The sequence below is a fragment of the Larus michahellis genome, chromosome Z, assembly GCF_964199755.1.
Source record: "Larus michahellis chromosome Z, bLarMic1.1, whole genome shotgun sequence".
Lineage (NCBI taxonomy): Eukaryota > Metazoa > Chordata > Aves > Charadriiformes > Laridae > Larus > Larus michahellis.
Genome location: NC_133930.1, coordinates 85,430,673 through 85,444,755, shown reverse-complemented (window position 1 = coordinate 85,444,755; position 14,083 = coordinate 85,430,673).

Genomic DNA, 14,083 nt, shown 5'->3' with positions numbered 1-14,083 from the left:
CAACTGATAATCAAAGGCGACTGACTGGTCAGAGCCCTGAATTGGGGGGAGAGAAAATGGGAGGCTAAGGTTAGCCAAGCCTCCTTCACTCCATTGGTTGCCCCCCCAGCGCTCCCCCCCCTCCCCCCCCCCCTTTTTTTTTTTTTTTATATTCTCCGCTACCTACTGACTGGGATGGGGAAGGGAGGGGAGGAGGGGGGGAATGAGGGAGGGAGGGAGGGAGGGAGGGAGGGAGGGAGGGAGGGAGGGTAGAGAGAAGGAGGGAGGGAGAGGGGATTCTTCTGACAAGCACAATTTACATTGAGATCGCCCTGCGCTGCTATTTACTTTGAGACCTGATTAGTATGGGTCGTCTACGGTCTCTCTCTCTCTCTCCCCCCCCCCCGCACACACATCGACAGAGGAGGATGCATTGCGATAGGCGGAAAGGGGAAATTAAAAGGGAACGATGTGGGCTCCCCGTGAAAAGTTGTTGGTGTTTTTTTTTTTCTTTTTTTTTTTCTTTCCCCCCCTCCCCCCCCCCCCCCCCCCCCACTTTCCTCCACGTCTGAACCCGGGATTTCTCTCTCCCTTCACGATTCCAAAAGCCATTCCGGGGGTTTTAATGATGGAGAAGAAAACGCGCTCGCTGCGCGGAGGAGCAGGAGTGCGTGTGCGCGCACACCCCCCCCCCCCACACACACACCCCCCGCACGCACACACTCGTGTCCGCGCACACATTTACACCTCTACCCGCTCCCGTTCCACTTTGGGCTATTTTGGCAGCCGGGCCCTCACCCCTTTTTCCTCACCTAACATGCCCACCCTCCTCCCACCGCCCCGCTGGCCTTCCCGCGTGGGAAACCACCCCCCCCACCCCCCTCCTTTAATTTTTTTTTTTTAGGGCCAGAACAACCCCAACCACGCTGCGGGCAGTGCTCCCCCCCGACCCCCCCCTCCCCAAAGTGAGCTGCGGGTGGGACGCGCGGGGAACACACGGCGCGGTGGCCCCGCTCCGAGCCCCTCCGCCCCGCTCCGCGCCTCTCCGCGCTCCTCCGCGGCCCCGGCCCCGGCGCGGCGCAGGAATCGCTGGCGCCGGCTGCCATCTAGCGGGCAGGAGCCGCCGGCCCGGGGGAGCCGGGGGGGCTCCCCCACCCTGCCTGTCTGCGGCCTTTCACACCCCCGTCTTTTATTATTTTACTCCTTTTTTTCCCCCTCACCTTTCCCTTCTTTATTTTTAATAGAAAACCGCACCGGGGAGCAGAACCCCCTTCTTTCCAATTTCTGTCCTTCCTTTCTCACAAGGCTGCCTTCCCGGAAACCTCCCTCTTCAGACAGAGGTCTGAAATTGGCTTTGGGTCGAAAAGACTGTGCATGACAAAGAGGAAACAAACTGTAAAAAAACCAAACCCCAAAACCCCCAAAAAACCCCAACCAAAAAAAACCCAAAACAACTCGACACCCTACCCTCCTCTCAGCTCCTGTAAAAGTTTATAATCAGATTGGAAGCCGGGGGAAAAACCTGCGGGAGGAAAGGGGATGAAATACATGACAAAAGTTTTATTGTTATTATTTTTTGTAAAGAGATGTTGCTTTCATTAAAGCCAAAAAAAAAAAAAAAGCCCTCAACTTTGATGTATCGTGATCGCATTTTTTTTTTTTCTTTCTCTGTCAGCTCTGAAATCTGAGGCTGGGAGCCGGCTGGAGAGGAGAATCCTTCATCATTTCTGAGATCAGAATAAACGCTTGATTTTGTCCCGAAATAATGAAGAGATTTTCAATGAGTCCCTGGGCCAAGCCGTCTCTATTGTATATTGCATTGATAAAAAGGATGTTATTGACTATGCAACAGTGGGCTCCTTTCCTCTCTCTCCCTCTTTCCAAATAAACTCTCGGTCCTGCCTCTTGGTCAGTGAAAAGGTGAAACGAATAAGATTAAATCGGACAAAAAAAGCAAGCTCGGTATGTATATCATCCAGATTTTACTCCCCAGACTGTGAAGAGACAGAGAGTAAAAGAGGCAGAGCGAGGCACGGAGAGAGAGGGAGAGAGAGAGAGAGAGAGAGACAGAGACACAGACACAGAGAGAGGCGGAAAGCCTGGGAGAAGGTGGACGGACCCAGCAGCCGCCGCCCGGCTCCTCCGCCCGGGCTGCGCCGGCCCCGGCTCCCCGGGACACCCCGGGACACCCCAGGCAAGTCGCCGCTTCTATCCTCGGGCTTTCGGGGCGGAGGGAGGGGAGCGGGGCCGCGGCACTTGGCGGGGGGAGACCTTCTCCAACCTCCCCCCCACCCCCCCCACCCCCCCTCCTCCTCCTCCCCAGGGCTGCTCTCCCCCCAACCCCCCTCTCCCCGGCGTCCCGTTATTTGGGCGGAGGGAGCCCTCATTTTGCCCCGGGATTTTCTCCCCCCGCCCCAACCTTTCCCCCCTAGAGAACCGTGTGGGGGTATTTCCACTGCATCCCCCCCTCCCTCGTTAAGGTAACACGCGTGTCTCTCAGAGATGACCCACGCGTGTTCGAGCACAACTTCCAGCGCCGGCAGCGGTGGGGGAAGTGCCAGCATCCTCCGGCTCTCCTCTTTCACCTGCTCTGTTTGTTATTTGATCACCTAATGAAAAGATCGATGTGCAGCCTGTTTATCTGGGTGATAGTGTCAACAGATTTAAGGGGCAGCAATCAGATGCTTCCCAGCCTGGCTGGGCGCAACAGCAATCAGGAGGAAGCCCAAACCCGCTCAAATTGCGCTGGTTTGAGTAAGGGGTGTGTATGTGTGTGTGTGTGTGTGCGGCGGGGAGGTATTTTCTCCCCTCGCCTGGCTGCAAGCGCTTGGCGGTTTGCATTTGCTGCGTGCTGAGGGATAAGCGACTATTAAATGTGGTTTGTTGTTTGTTTTGGTTTGGTTTTTTTTTAAAAAAAAAAAAAACAACAAAAAAAAAACCAAAAAAGAGACGATGCGGGGAAGGGCCGGTGAAGTTTGCGGGAGTCCCGTGGAAAATCCCGACCGCGGCGTCCTGTTGTTGTGCAGGAGCCCGGGGAACAAGGAGCCGGGACGGAGGGCATCCATCAGTAAAAGTGGCCTCATGCCTCAGCTGGCCAGGTTAAAGCACAGTTCACTCGGCAGGAGGCATTTCCTCTCCCCGACAAATTACAGGGACACTTGGAAATGGTCACAACTCACATTTAATTGGGAAACGAGCTTTGATTGCTTTTTAACCTCTGCGGATCTGGAACGGGCAGGGGAGACGGCGCTGGGGACTTGCTCAGACTTAATTTTCCGTCCGTCGCCCCGGACCCCGCTTTCCTCAGGCCGGGGTCCTGGCTAGGAGCTGAAGGGGGCACAGTTTGGGGAGGATTTAGAACCTTTTTTTTTTTTTTTTTTTTTTCCCCTTTTCCTTTTCCCCCTCCTTTCTGTATCTCTCTTTCTTCCCCCACCCGGTGTAACCCAACCCGGGACGGCGGTGGCTCCTCTCTCCTCTGCAGCCCTCTCGACCCCTCCGGAAAGGAAAAGTTCTTCTGGAGCTTAGTGGTGACAACTTCTACACCCTATTTCTGGCGGGGAGGGAGGTGAGGGGGGTGTAGGGTATAATATAAAATCCAATCGGTGGTATTTATTGTTATTATTTATTATTATTTCGGAAGTGGCAGGGCTGCCTGTAAGCCGGGAGCTGAGATCCGTAGCCTGCATTTTCCAAAACAAATGTTAAGCGCCTGCTTCACCTGCCAAGCTCCACAAGGCAATATATATATGTACAAAAATACACTCAGACATGCACGGATGTACTTATATACGTGTGTGTGTGTATATATATATATATTCATGCACACGCGCATGTAGTGAGTGGGGTAGATGGAGGACAATAAATGCCAGGCTGCTGTCACAGGGTGCAGCGAGCAGCTCTGACGTGCAAAAATGTCCCTCTGGCTCCCCATTTTTAGCATTTTTAGCCGTCCTCTGCTCTGCCCGGCGGACACCTTCAAGGCTGTAAAACCAGAGGGTCGCATCGGGGTCCCCTCCGCTGCCCCCCTTCTCTTCCCCCCCCACGTCGGGGCGGCCCTTTTCCCGGGCCGGGCCGGCTACAAAGGGGATGTGACCAGTCGCACCGGGACCCCCCCAGCCCTCATCGTGCGTCCCGGCCCTGCTGTCCCCCGCCGCCCCCGCTGCCGGGCCAGGCCTCGGCAGCTGCCGGTGCCCAGCCAGGCCTCGTTTCCCATTAGCGGTGCTGGGGCCTTTCCTCCCAGGCCTTTTTCTTCTTTTGCCCTTTTTCCCCTCCCCTCCTTTATTTTTATTTTTCACCTTTTCCCTCCCCATCTCCCTGTCCCGTCCCGTTCCGTCTCCCCCCACCCCCCACCCCAGGGACAGACCTGAAAGACAACCAAGTTCTTTGAGGAGCGGAACACAAGATGTGCGGGCGGGAGGTGGTGCTTTACGAGGGGAAGGGGTGGCCCCCTCCCCTGGGAAAGGGGGTCTCCGGTGAGTTGCATCACCCTGGGCATCCGAGGGGGGGTAGGGGGAGAGTCGGGCTGGCCCCGCCGGGTAGGTCGGGGCTGCTCGCTCGCTGCTGCCCGCAGCCGCCCTGCGGGACCTGCACTCCGGGGCGGGGGGTGGTGGTGGTGGGGGGAGGCTTTGTGCCGACCCCCACCTCTTTCTAAAAAGAAATCCGGTGCCGGGGGGTGGACACCGAGCCTCCCCCCCACCCCAGAGCCTCCCGGGCGGGCATGCCCCCGCTCCCCTCCAGGTATCCCTGTCTCCATCGCCCAGGCCGTTTCCCTGCATCCCACCGAAGGCGGCTGGCCTTGGCAAAGAGGGGCCTCCACCTTTCCCTGCTTAGCCCTCCCCTCCTCTGCCCCCGCACATGCCCCGGGCCCCTCCATCACGCATATCCTGCCTCTTTTTTTGTTTTTTTTTTTTTTTAAAAAAAAAGAAACACTGGTGGGAGCGAACTCTTTCCCCTTCCCACTCCGAAACAACCTCCTGGGGTCGCGGCCGACATCCCCGCGTTGTCCGGGGGTCTTGCACATCCCAGCGGGTCCCACGACACCCGGGGAGGGTTTCCCCCCTACCACGGGAGGGTGTCGCCTCCCCTCCCCCCTCAAGCTCCTCGCCTTCCGCCTGTGCTTAACCCAGGGGGGCGACCGCCCTTCCCCTCCGCGCACGCCGCCTGCTTCCCTGGAATTATTTTAGACGGGATTGGCAAAAAAGCGGCGTGACAGCGGCCCCCCCTCCCCATTCCCCCCCCCCCCCGCCACCCCCTCGGGAAGGCAATCTGCCGTCCCCGCAGCCTCCCCGGCAGCGGGGCCGCGCCGAGCCGGGGTTTGTCATTTGTTAGCGCTCAAAAGTACCGGGCTCCGGTGCCAACCCGAAAGCAGGGCGCTGAATCACAACTTTGCGCTCGCCATCCATCCAAACAGAAACGCCTGAGCATCCGAAAGCCTGCATTTTTTTCTTAAATTTAAAGCAAAAAAAAAAGAATGGGGGGGGGAGGAAGGGGAAAAAAAAATTAAATATGTGCCTGGGAGTAAAAAAAACCCAAACCAAACTACACCTAAAAAATCCCAAACCAAACAACAAACCCACGTCTGCGTGGGGAGGGGAGAGAAAGCACCCAAACCGAAGGCCACTTGTCTCGGAGCATAAAGGAGCATGGCAATCCCCAAGTACAGCTCCAGGAAAATAAATTGATGACCTCTTGATGCAAATCAAACCTTCCTATATAAGGCAAATCTGGGAATCATTTTCAACACACTGGTGAAGCCAGGACCAAATATTTACTTTCGGCACAAATAAAGCTGCGGTGATCCCAGCGCCGAAGCCAAGAGAAACAAAAGTGTACAAAAGCCATTAACACGAGGCTTTGCGTTGAAACACCTCTGACTGTATTTTAAACCCCCGGCTTCTGTTAGGGATGAATTTGGTGTTATTTATGATTCGCAATTGGGCTGGAGCTTTTGATGGAGAGCTGACGTTTGGAAACGAGTTTGAAAGTTGCGAGATTGTCCTGACAACGCCATCGACGGCGGTATATAATCATTTCCTTAATAGTTACCTGTCAGAGATCCCATTTCTTTTACTGCGGGGATTAGTCCGTCAGGACTGGATTCGAGCTGGACTTTCCGCAGACCAGAGACCGGCTCCAAGACGTTTAAGTATTTAATGTCACTTTCTCCCCAGCATCCGCGATAAAACGGCGCAAAAGTATTTTGCTGGGGGAAATGCAGCAGTGCGGCTGGTAACAACAGTAGCGACATAATCATATTTACCTCATCAGAAGTTGATCTGAGTAATAAACCTTAGCATTTTCACTTAAACTGTCAGGAGTAAGATATGTTTATTACAGCGTATTCTCTCGGTCTGTGGAGGACGGGGATGCGCTTTAGATAAAGTTTAAACGAAACAGAATAAACACAGCAAATCGCTCCAGCCCAACACAAAAGCTCTAAATGACTGCTATGTAATTTACCACGCGAAGGCTTTTTTTTCCCTTCTTTTTTTTATTTTTTTTTATTCACAAGTTTCTAGGGGTGAAGCCCGGGCATATCCAACGGTGTCATTAATAAGGTATACAAAATTGCCTGATCCTACCAAACGGGTCTAGAGTTATATGTTTTATTGTTAACCCCTTGCACTGAATCTTCTGAAGCTGAAAGGGAAAAGGAAAGGGCTTTTGTCCGAGTTGATCCTTGGCTATTCTGGGGCTCAGGTTGGTGTGAAAGGGACGAGGAGGTCACTTGAAATCTCCTTTTATCTACTCCTATTTTCTCTCTGGATCAGCAACTTTGAATAGACACCATCTAATCGCTCGTAATGGAAAAAGAAAAAAGAAAAAAAAAGGAAAAAAAAAAAAAGGGTGTGGGTGTGTGTGCGCTCCGGGAGCAACGAAATCGCTTTTGCCTGGCCGGAGGGGTGCGTGTCCGTGGGTGCGCGCACCCACGGACCCGTGTAGGCGCCTGCCCTGCGCGCACCCTGCGCGCCCGCGGAGGCACAGGCGCGGCCCCCGCGCACCCCGAGGGGCAGGGTACCCCCTGCCCGGGGCCGGGGGGGTCTGGGGGGGCAACCAGAGCCCCAGAGACCCCCCTGTCAGCGCCCGGCCAGTAAAAGGAGCCTTCCCGGGGGGCGATGCTCGGACGCGCAGCGCGGAGGGGCGGCCCGACGTGATTTTGCCTCTCACCGTCAGACACCGGGATTTTGGTAATTTGCAGTTATCGAGGGTGCCAGGGCTAAGAGGCAGCCCCGGCCGCCGAGCAGAGGGTGGCTTTTGGAAGGGGGCTACATCCATCCCTTGGGTGGGCAACCGACTGCGCTTTGCCAGTTGCCCGAGCCCGGCCGGTGCGCTGGCGGCGGTGCCCGTGGGTTTTTTTGGGGTCATTTTGCCAAGGTTGGTGGTTCGTGTTTTTTGTTTTTTTTTTTTTTTTTTTGGTTTTTTTTTTTTTTTTGAGGCTGAAGCAGGAAAAAAAAAAAAAAGGAAGAAAGGGAAAAGAGAGGCGGACAAAACTGGGGGCCGCTGGCAAATAGAAAAAGCTTTGTTCTAGAGGCTCAAGCCAGGGCACTATCTCTTCCCTCCTCGCCGCTCAGAAATTGGCGTTTCTTTCTCAGTCTGGGATGCTTTCGCTGTAAATTCCTTCAAGTGACTACTTTGTTGCTAAGGCTACAAGTTCCCATCCCAACACACAAATCTTTTCCACTCCAGGACCAGCTCAAGCCCTGGCCAGAAGTCTTGACTTAAGAGACCTACTTCAAACTCCTTGGAGTGCCTCCCTGCTAAATACCTGCTAAAGTCTGCGGTTCAAATGAAGGGCTAAACAGCCCTCTCCTTCGCACCCCCCCTCCCACCTCCCCTCTTCTCTCCAGTGGTACGTTTTGCTGGGACTTCTAGTGAATAGATGACGAGAAGAGACCCAGTCCAATAAAGATTAAATTAAGTAGAAGGAATCCAGCCGGTGTATATTTTGAAGCTCCGGTGGGGCGTCAAACTGATGTTTAACACATTTTTTCCACTCACTGTGCACAAGTCCTCAGCCCCCACCGCCTTGTTTAATTTTTTCACCCTGGAGGAGGAGGAGGCAGTTTCGGGGGGAGGATGACAGAAAAGGGGTCCCCCCGACCCCACAGACCTTTCCCCGTCCTGCGATGCCACGGGAAGAGGCAGGGGGGCACCGTGTCCCCAGGCAGGGCTGGATGGGGGACACACATGGGCTCCTCCAGCGACTTAGGGTGCTGGGGGGGGTTGTTATTCAGGCTGTCCCTAAATGCGGAGCTCGGGTGGAAGGGGAATTAGTTTTTTTTTTCTTTTTTTTTTTTTTTCTTTTCTTAGCAGGATCACCCTTCTCCTTCCTCCCCACCGCCCTCGCCCGCCCGCTTGGCTGCACTGGTGGGGAAAATAGGGTTTTATCACCCCGGCTCAGCAGAGGGGACACATGTTTGTGAACCGCTGAGCCCTCCAGCAGCGCCAAGATGGGAGCGTGTCTCTCCTGGATGCGAAAGGAGAAAAAAAAAAACAACAAAAAACAAACAACAAACCCACCCCAAAACCCAGCCCCAGAGACGCCCGTCGCCTGGAAAAGTTAAGCGTGACTTGGTAAACGTTTGTAAATGCAAATAGAAATGAATAAATAAACCTCAAACCAGGTAGTTTGGGTGTAATAGTTTAGCAGGACTAATTGCAGACAATGGAGCTGAAATGACTTTTCCAATTAGCTGCTGGTTGGAGTTTAGTTGGAGGAACTGTCAGCTCCAGCGATGGGTAATTGCTTTATTGCTCACAAAACTATCATCTATTTAGAACATATGTGCTAATTACTCTGGATGGGCGTCGGAAAAGAGACCATAAATCTATTAGCACTTTAAAAAGTCTAGGGTACTTGTAAGCTACTAAACTCCCTTCCTTGGCGCGTTAAGGGAGGGATTCGCGCCCGGATGATAGTCTTTCCAGAAAATAACAATAAAATAAAATAAACAGATTCAGCCACATGTATGCTAGGGTATATTTGCAACCTCGGGTGCGGCGGGGGGGAAGAAAGTGGTCATCTCCAAACAAGGAAAGCCTCTTTCTATAGACCAAACTGGTGCAATAAATCACTGTCATAAAAACGAGTTTCCTCTTTAGCCTTGCACTATTTTTTTTTTTTTTTTTTGCAAAAAGATTAGTTTAGAAATCTTTTAATTGGATTACTCTGGAAAATTAATCTCCTTTAGGCTCGCTAAGTTTGTGTACCAAATATTTGGAATTAATTCAGTGCCACAAAAAGCATCCGGGGTGCCTTTTGTTCGAACTAGCTAAGAAAAGGGACAGGTAGGGAAGGTGGCATTTTACCGTACGCATTCATGTTCCCTCGCAGCTCTCTATGCATATTCATTGCTGTATATGTCGCATTGTACCGCATAAAATTGCTATTGTAAAGGAGATAAACAGAATTGTTTGCTGGACTGTGCTATGGATCAGGGCTCCACCGCGAGGTTAGGTGTTTAGGGGAAAAAAAAAAAAAAAAAAGGATAAATAAGAAAGTTTTGACCGCGCTCTGAAGGAGCATCCCTGGTCCGAAGATGCTGCTCGGCCGCCCGTCCCCGCTCCCGGGGGGCTGCCCGAAGGGACCTCCCCATCCCGGGCACACGCCGGGACTCGAGGGGATCCCTTAGTTTTCAGCCCAATTTAGCTGTTAGCCGCAGCCCCGTGAGGTGTGGTTAATTGGTGGGGGATAAAGGCGTAATGACTTGTCAGGGAGACGGTGGTGACTCTTTAATGTACTGTCTTCTCTCCCCCCCCCCCCCCGCCCCCCCGCTTTTTATAAGCGGAGACATGCCATCTCTCTGCTAAAAGAGCAATAAAGCTGGGTTCATTTATTTATTTTTACTTGTTTATTTTTCCCCGAAGGAAACGAACCTGCGGCTTGTTCCCGGTGATTTATACGCAGGTTGTGACACTCCTCGGGGTCCTGGCAGCCGAGCCGGGGGGTGACGAGGATGGAGACGGGGAGCGGCGGGGCAGAGAGAGGCTTCGGGGGGGTGGTGGGGGGGAGGAGATGCGGAGCAGGGAAGCTGCAGGGGACCGGAGCGGGATACAGGGACGGCGTGTGAGTGAGTGAGTGGGTGTGCTCAGGTTGGGCAAAGTGAGTGGGTGGCACGGGTTGGGGGGGTGTCATGGGGTGGAGGATGAGGATGTTTTTTGACCTCTTGGGCACCGGCCGAGCTCAGCGCAGCGTGGAAGCACCGTCTCTCCCCAGACCCAGATCCCAGCCGCTCTTCCAGGGGTCCCTACTCCTCGACGAACCTCCTAATTAGCGTGCGCGCCACTTCCCGAGTCAGCATTAAATTTTTTTTTTTTAGTGTCAGCCGTTACCGAACTGTGAACCGCCGGGTGGGATTACCCGCACTCAATAAAACATGCCATACAGATGCGCGCAGAGTTAAGCGGCGGGAAAACTTGCGGGGGAAGGTGGGTGCAGGGAAAGGTGGGTGTGTGCCCACCCTCATCCCACCCCGCAACCTGGCTCTCGGGTGAGCCACCCGAGACCCAACTCCGAAATCCCGCAGGTAGGCGGGACACGGGCGCTGACCCGCTGCCGTGGGAGATCCCGGCGCGAAGGTGCGCGCAAGCACGTCGCCCTTTACAGCCGCAGTTTATGTACCTACTAAAGGAACCCTGTGGTCTGCAGTGAATTAATTATTGCGGCGCTGATCCGGCCGTACATCAGCCCCCGTGTCCCCGCTCCCCTCATACCCTGCCTCGGGTTTCTCCCCGCTGCGCACAGGTGAAAGTTTCTCAGTTCCGTGCTGCAGCTCAACAGATTAATACACGTTGACAGAGTCTTTATCCCTCCTTCGCACGATGTTAAATGAATCTTAAAGTCCCTTCTGAGACAAACGGGGAACTCTCTCTCTCTCTCTCTGTCTGTCTCCCTGTCTATCTGCGTGCGCTTTGGATGTGCCCTGTGGAAATTGTTTACAGTTTGGAAGACTCTAACCTTGATTTTCCAGCTTTGAGCTCCCTCTGGAAGCGGAAAGAGCAATTACTCCACATTACTGTACATATTTCATCGCCGTGATAGATCGCAGGTGTTACAGCCGCCGCTATTGTCTGCCTCCCCCCCGCAGACCCTCGCCCGGAGCCCGCAGGATGCTCCGACTGCGGGTCGGACGGTGGCCCCGAGACCCCGCCACCGACCGCGGGTCCCCTCCCCACGCTAACGACCCACGGAGGGGCAGAAAGGGGCGGGCTGGTGTCCTTGTCCCGTCCCCCCCTCCCCGCCCCCCCTCCCCCACCGCTCTCTGCTGGCCTCCCCTGCGTGCACCCGGCGCGGAGGTGCTGCCTTTCGCCCAGGCGCGGAATAACGAGCGCATGTGTGGACGGGCATCTCTTTAGGTGTCTTGTCAGGAGAACTGAGTGCCTAACGCGGGGTGTAGCGCACGGCAACACGCAGAGACACCCCCCCCACTCCCCCCCCGACATGTCCAGGGGCTGCCCTTCAGCCCGAGGTTGGGAGCGCTGAGGGACCCGAGGCGAAAAACGAGGCGGGGAGGACAGGAAAAACAACCCTTAAACGGGGAAACAGCTAGAAACCCCGAGCAGCGCGCTTTTTGGCCGGAGAGCGCCTGGGATGGTGGCTTTTAATTTAAGCCGTGCGGTGGTCCATTGGCGAGGATGCCGGGGATGCGTTTGCGGCGAGTTACAAAGGTGCAGGGTGGAGGCAGGCGGCTGGTGCGATGCCGGAGCATCCCCGAATAGCATTAAACTGTGTCATGGATCAGTGTCATGATGACGTATGACACACCACAAGGGATCATGATGAGTGACTGGCATAATAGACATGGATAGTGGACCAAAGTCTCCTTGACAATTCTTAGTCATATGTCTTGGGGGGATAGTTTTACATTCGTGATCCGTTTATTTGGAGCCAATTGCGGGAGGGAGACACATGAAGCACACGGCTGAATCTGTCTAAGTAGGATGAAGACGGGCTTAAATGGCACAAAGGATTGCGGGGGGGGGTGGTGGGGCGGGAATCTGAAGAGGTCAGCGGTCTAGGTGCAAAGCACTTGGCAAAAAAACCCAAACCAAAACAAAAAAAAGCCCAACAGAAAACACACCAACCCACCTGCTATACCTAATGAAGCAGGACTGCTTCCTTCCCTGCTCCCTCCCGCCAGACTGGGGAAGAGACTGCTCAACCGAGTGTTCCCCAGCGCATCTCCGGGCTCCTCCCGCGACCCGCTGCAGACCCGCGTAAGCAACCGCGCACCTCCGCGCCGGGGACACCTCCTGTCCCGTCGCGACCTGTGGGAAGCCGCCCGCCGCCTTCTCATCACGCCTGGGCTTCGCTGCGGGCTCACCGAGCGCCGAGACCCGCCGGTGATGCTGGCGGGGACGCGAGGAAAAGTCGCATCCCCGAGGGTCCTCCCAGCGGGCAGAAAACATCTCCCTCATAAAAACACTTAAACTGAGCGAAACGCGCTCTGAGATGCCTCTCACTGCGAGGGGGGAGAGCCCGAGGAGCCGGAGCTGCGGGTTTTCTTTTGTTTGCAAACATCCCGAGCTACCGGGGGGAAGTTTGAGCATGCTATCTTTTTTTTTTCTTTTTCTTTTTCTTTTTTCCCCTCTGCCGCAAGCTTGTCTGCAAGCCTGTGCCCCTCTCGGCGGGTGTCCCAAGCAGGTCAGGCGGGCTCCGGTGACCCGCTGCGGACGATCGGCACCCCGAAACCCGCCTGGGCTGTCTGGGAGTGCTTGCCATCTCAATGGGGATCCCCGACAGGCTTTTCCCGGAGAGAAAACAGGAAAACAAGGAAAACAACCAGGCTGCCCCTTCGCACAGCCCCACCAGGGACACTAATGACCTCTAAAAACATCCAGAGGCGGCATTTATCCCGCCAGGAGCAGAATGAATGGTATTTGCCCCGAAAAGGAGAGTCACAAGAGGGAAACCACCTTTCAGCCTGACACGGCAAAAAAAAAAAAATAAAAAAAAAAAATCTGCTGATCCATATGCTGTAAGAAGTTCACTAAATGTGTGAGCAGGTAACTCAGGGAATAGCGACATTGTTAACAGAAAACATCTAATTAACAATGACTTCATTTGATTGGGAGGATGAAAAAGCCTTTTTAAATCAGTCCAGATTTACTGGCCTAAGCACGGCCAATTTATGAATATGGAGGCTGTATTGAGTCTGCCTTCTTTCAAGATGTCATCTGAGGGGTAATAGTATAGGTGAAGTCATTTAGTTACACTGTGGAAACTTTTATAGTCCCTTTCTTGGGAATTTAATTCAGTGCTTCTTCATTTTATTAGGAACAGACTGACTCCATCAACGGCGCTCTCCATGTTTAGAGGCATGACTGCTTGAAGCAATTAGGCTCCCCAATTAGCATACTTCTCCTGACCCCAGCAGCACCACCAGGTCCTTACTTTATCCATCTCTTCAAAGTAGGGGAAAGCCAGAAGAAAACATGCCTCCCAAGTGCCAGGGTGGCGAAACCAACACGCAAGCGGGCTACCAAAATTACCCCTTTTGCCCTTAGAGCGGGGGGACGGAGGAGAGACGGGGGGGAGTAAAAAAAATAAAATAAACCAAGCCTCCTGATGGCACCCCGCTGTCCGTGTTGCGGCAGCTTTGCTGTTTTCGGGCGTTTCGCGCTGATTTCCAGCGTGTTCCCTCATTCCTGCCCGATATCCCCCCCCTCGCCCCCTCCCCGGCTTTCGGCAGGGCTCTGTGCGGGCAGGCAGAACCCGCAGCCGCGGGGGTGTCCCGGCGGGGGAAGGAGGGGGTCATCCCGGGGGATGCTCCCGAAAAGCCCCTTCGCTCGCCTCCCCCCGCCCAGCCCTCTGGGGACTACCAGGTGACTTTTAAGCACGGCCCGATGGTTTTAAATCCGTTCCCCCCCCCGCTCCCGCTGAGTGGGTTTCCCCAAAAGGTGACCGCAGGGGGTGTGTGAGGATGGGGGGGAGAGGGGGGGACGGATCCACGGAGCCGGTGCCCGAAGGTCCCGATTCTGCAAAGCCCGCAGGGGGCTTCTGGGAGCATCCCCTCCCTCCTCGCCTCCAAAAGCCAGTATCAGCCACTGGCCCACCACGGGTAAAAAGACTAATTTCCCACCCCCTCCCCCTGCCCTCCCCCCC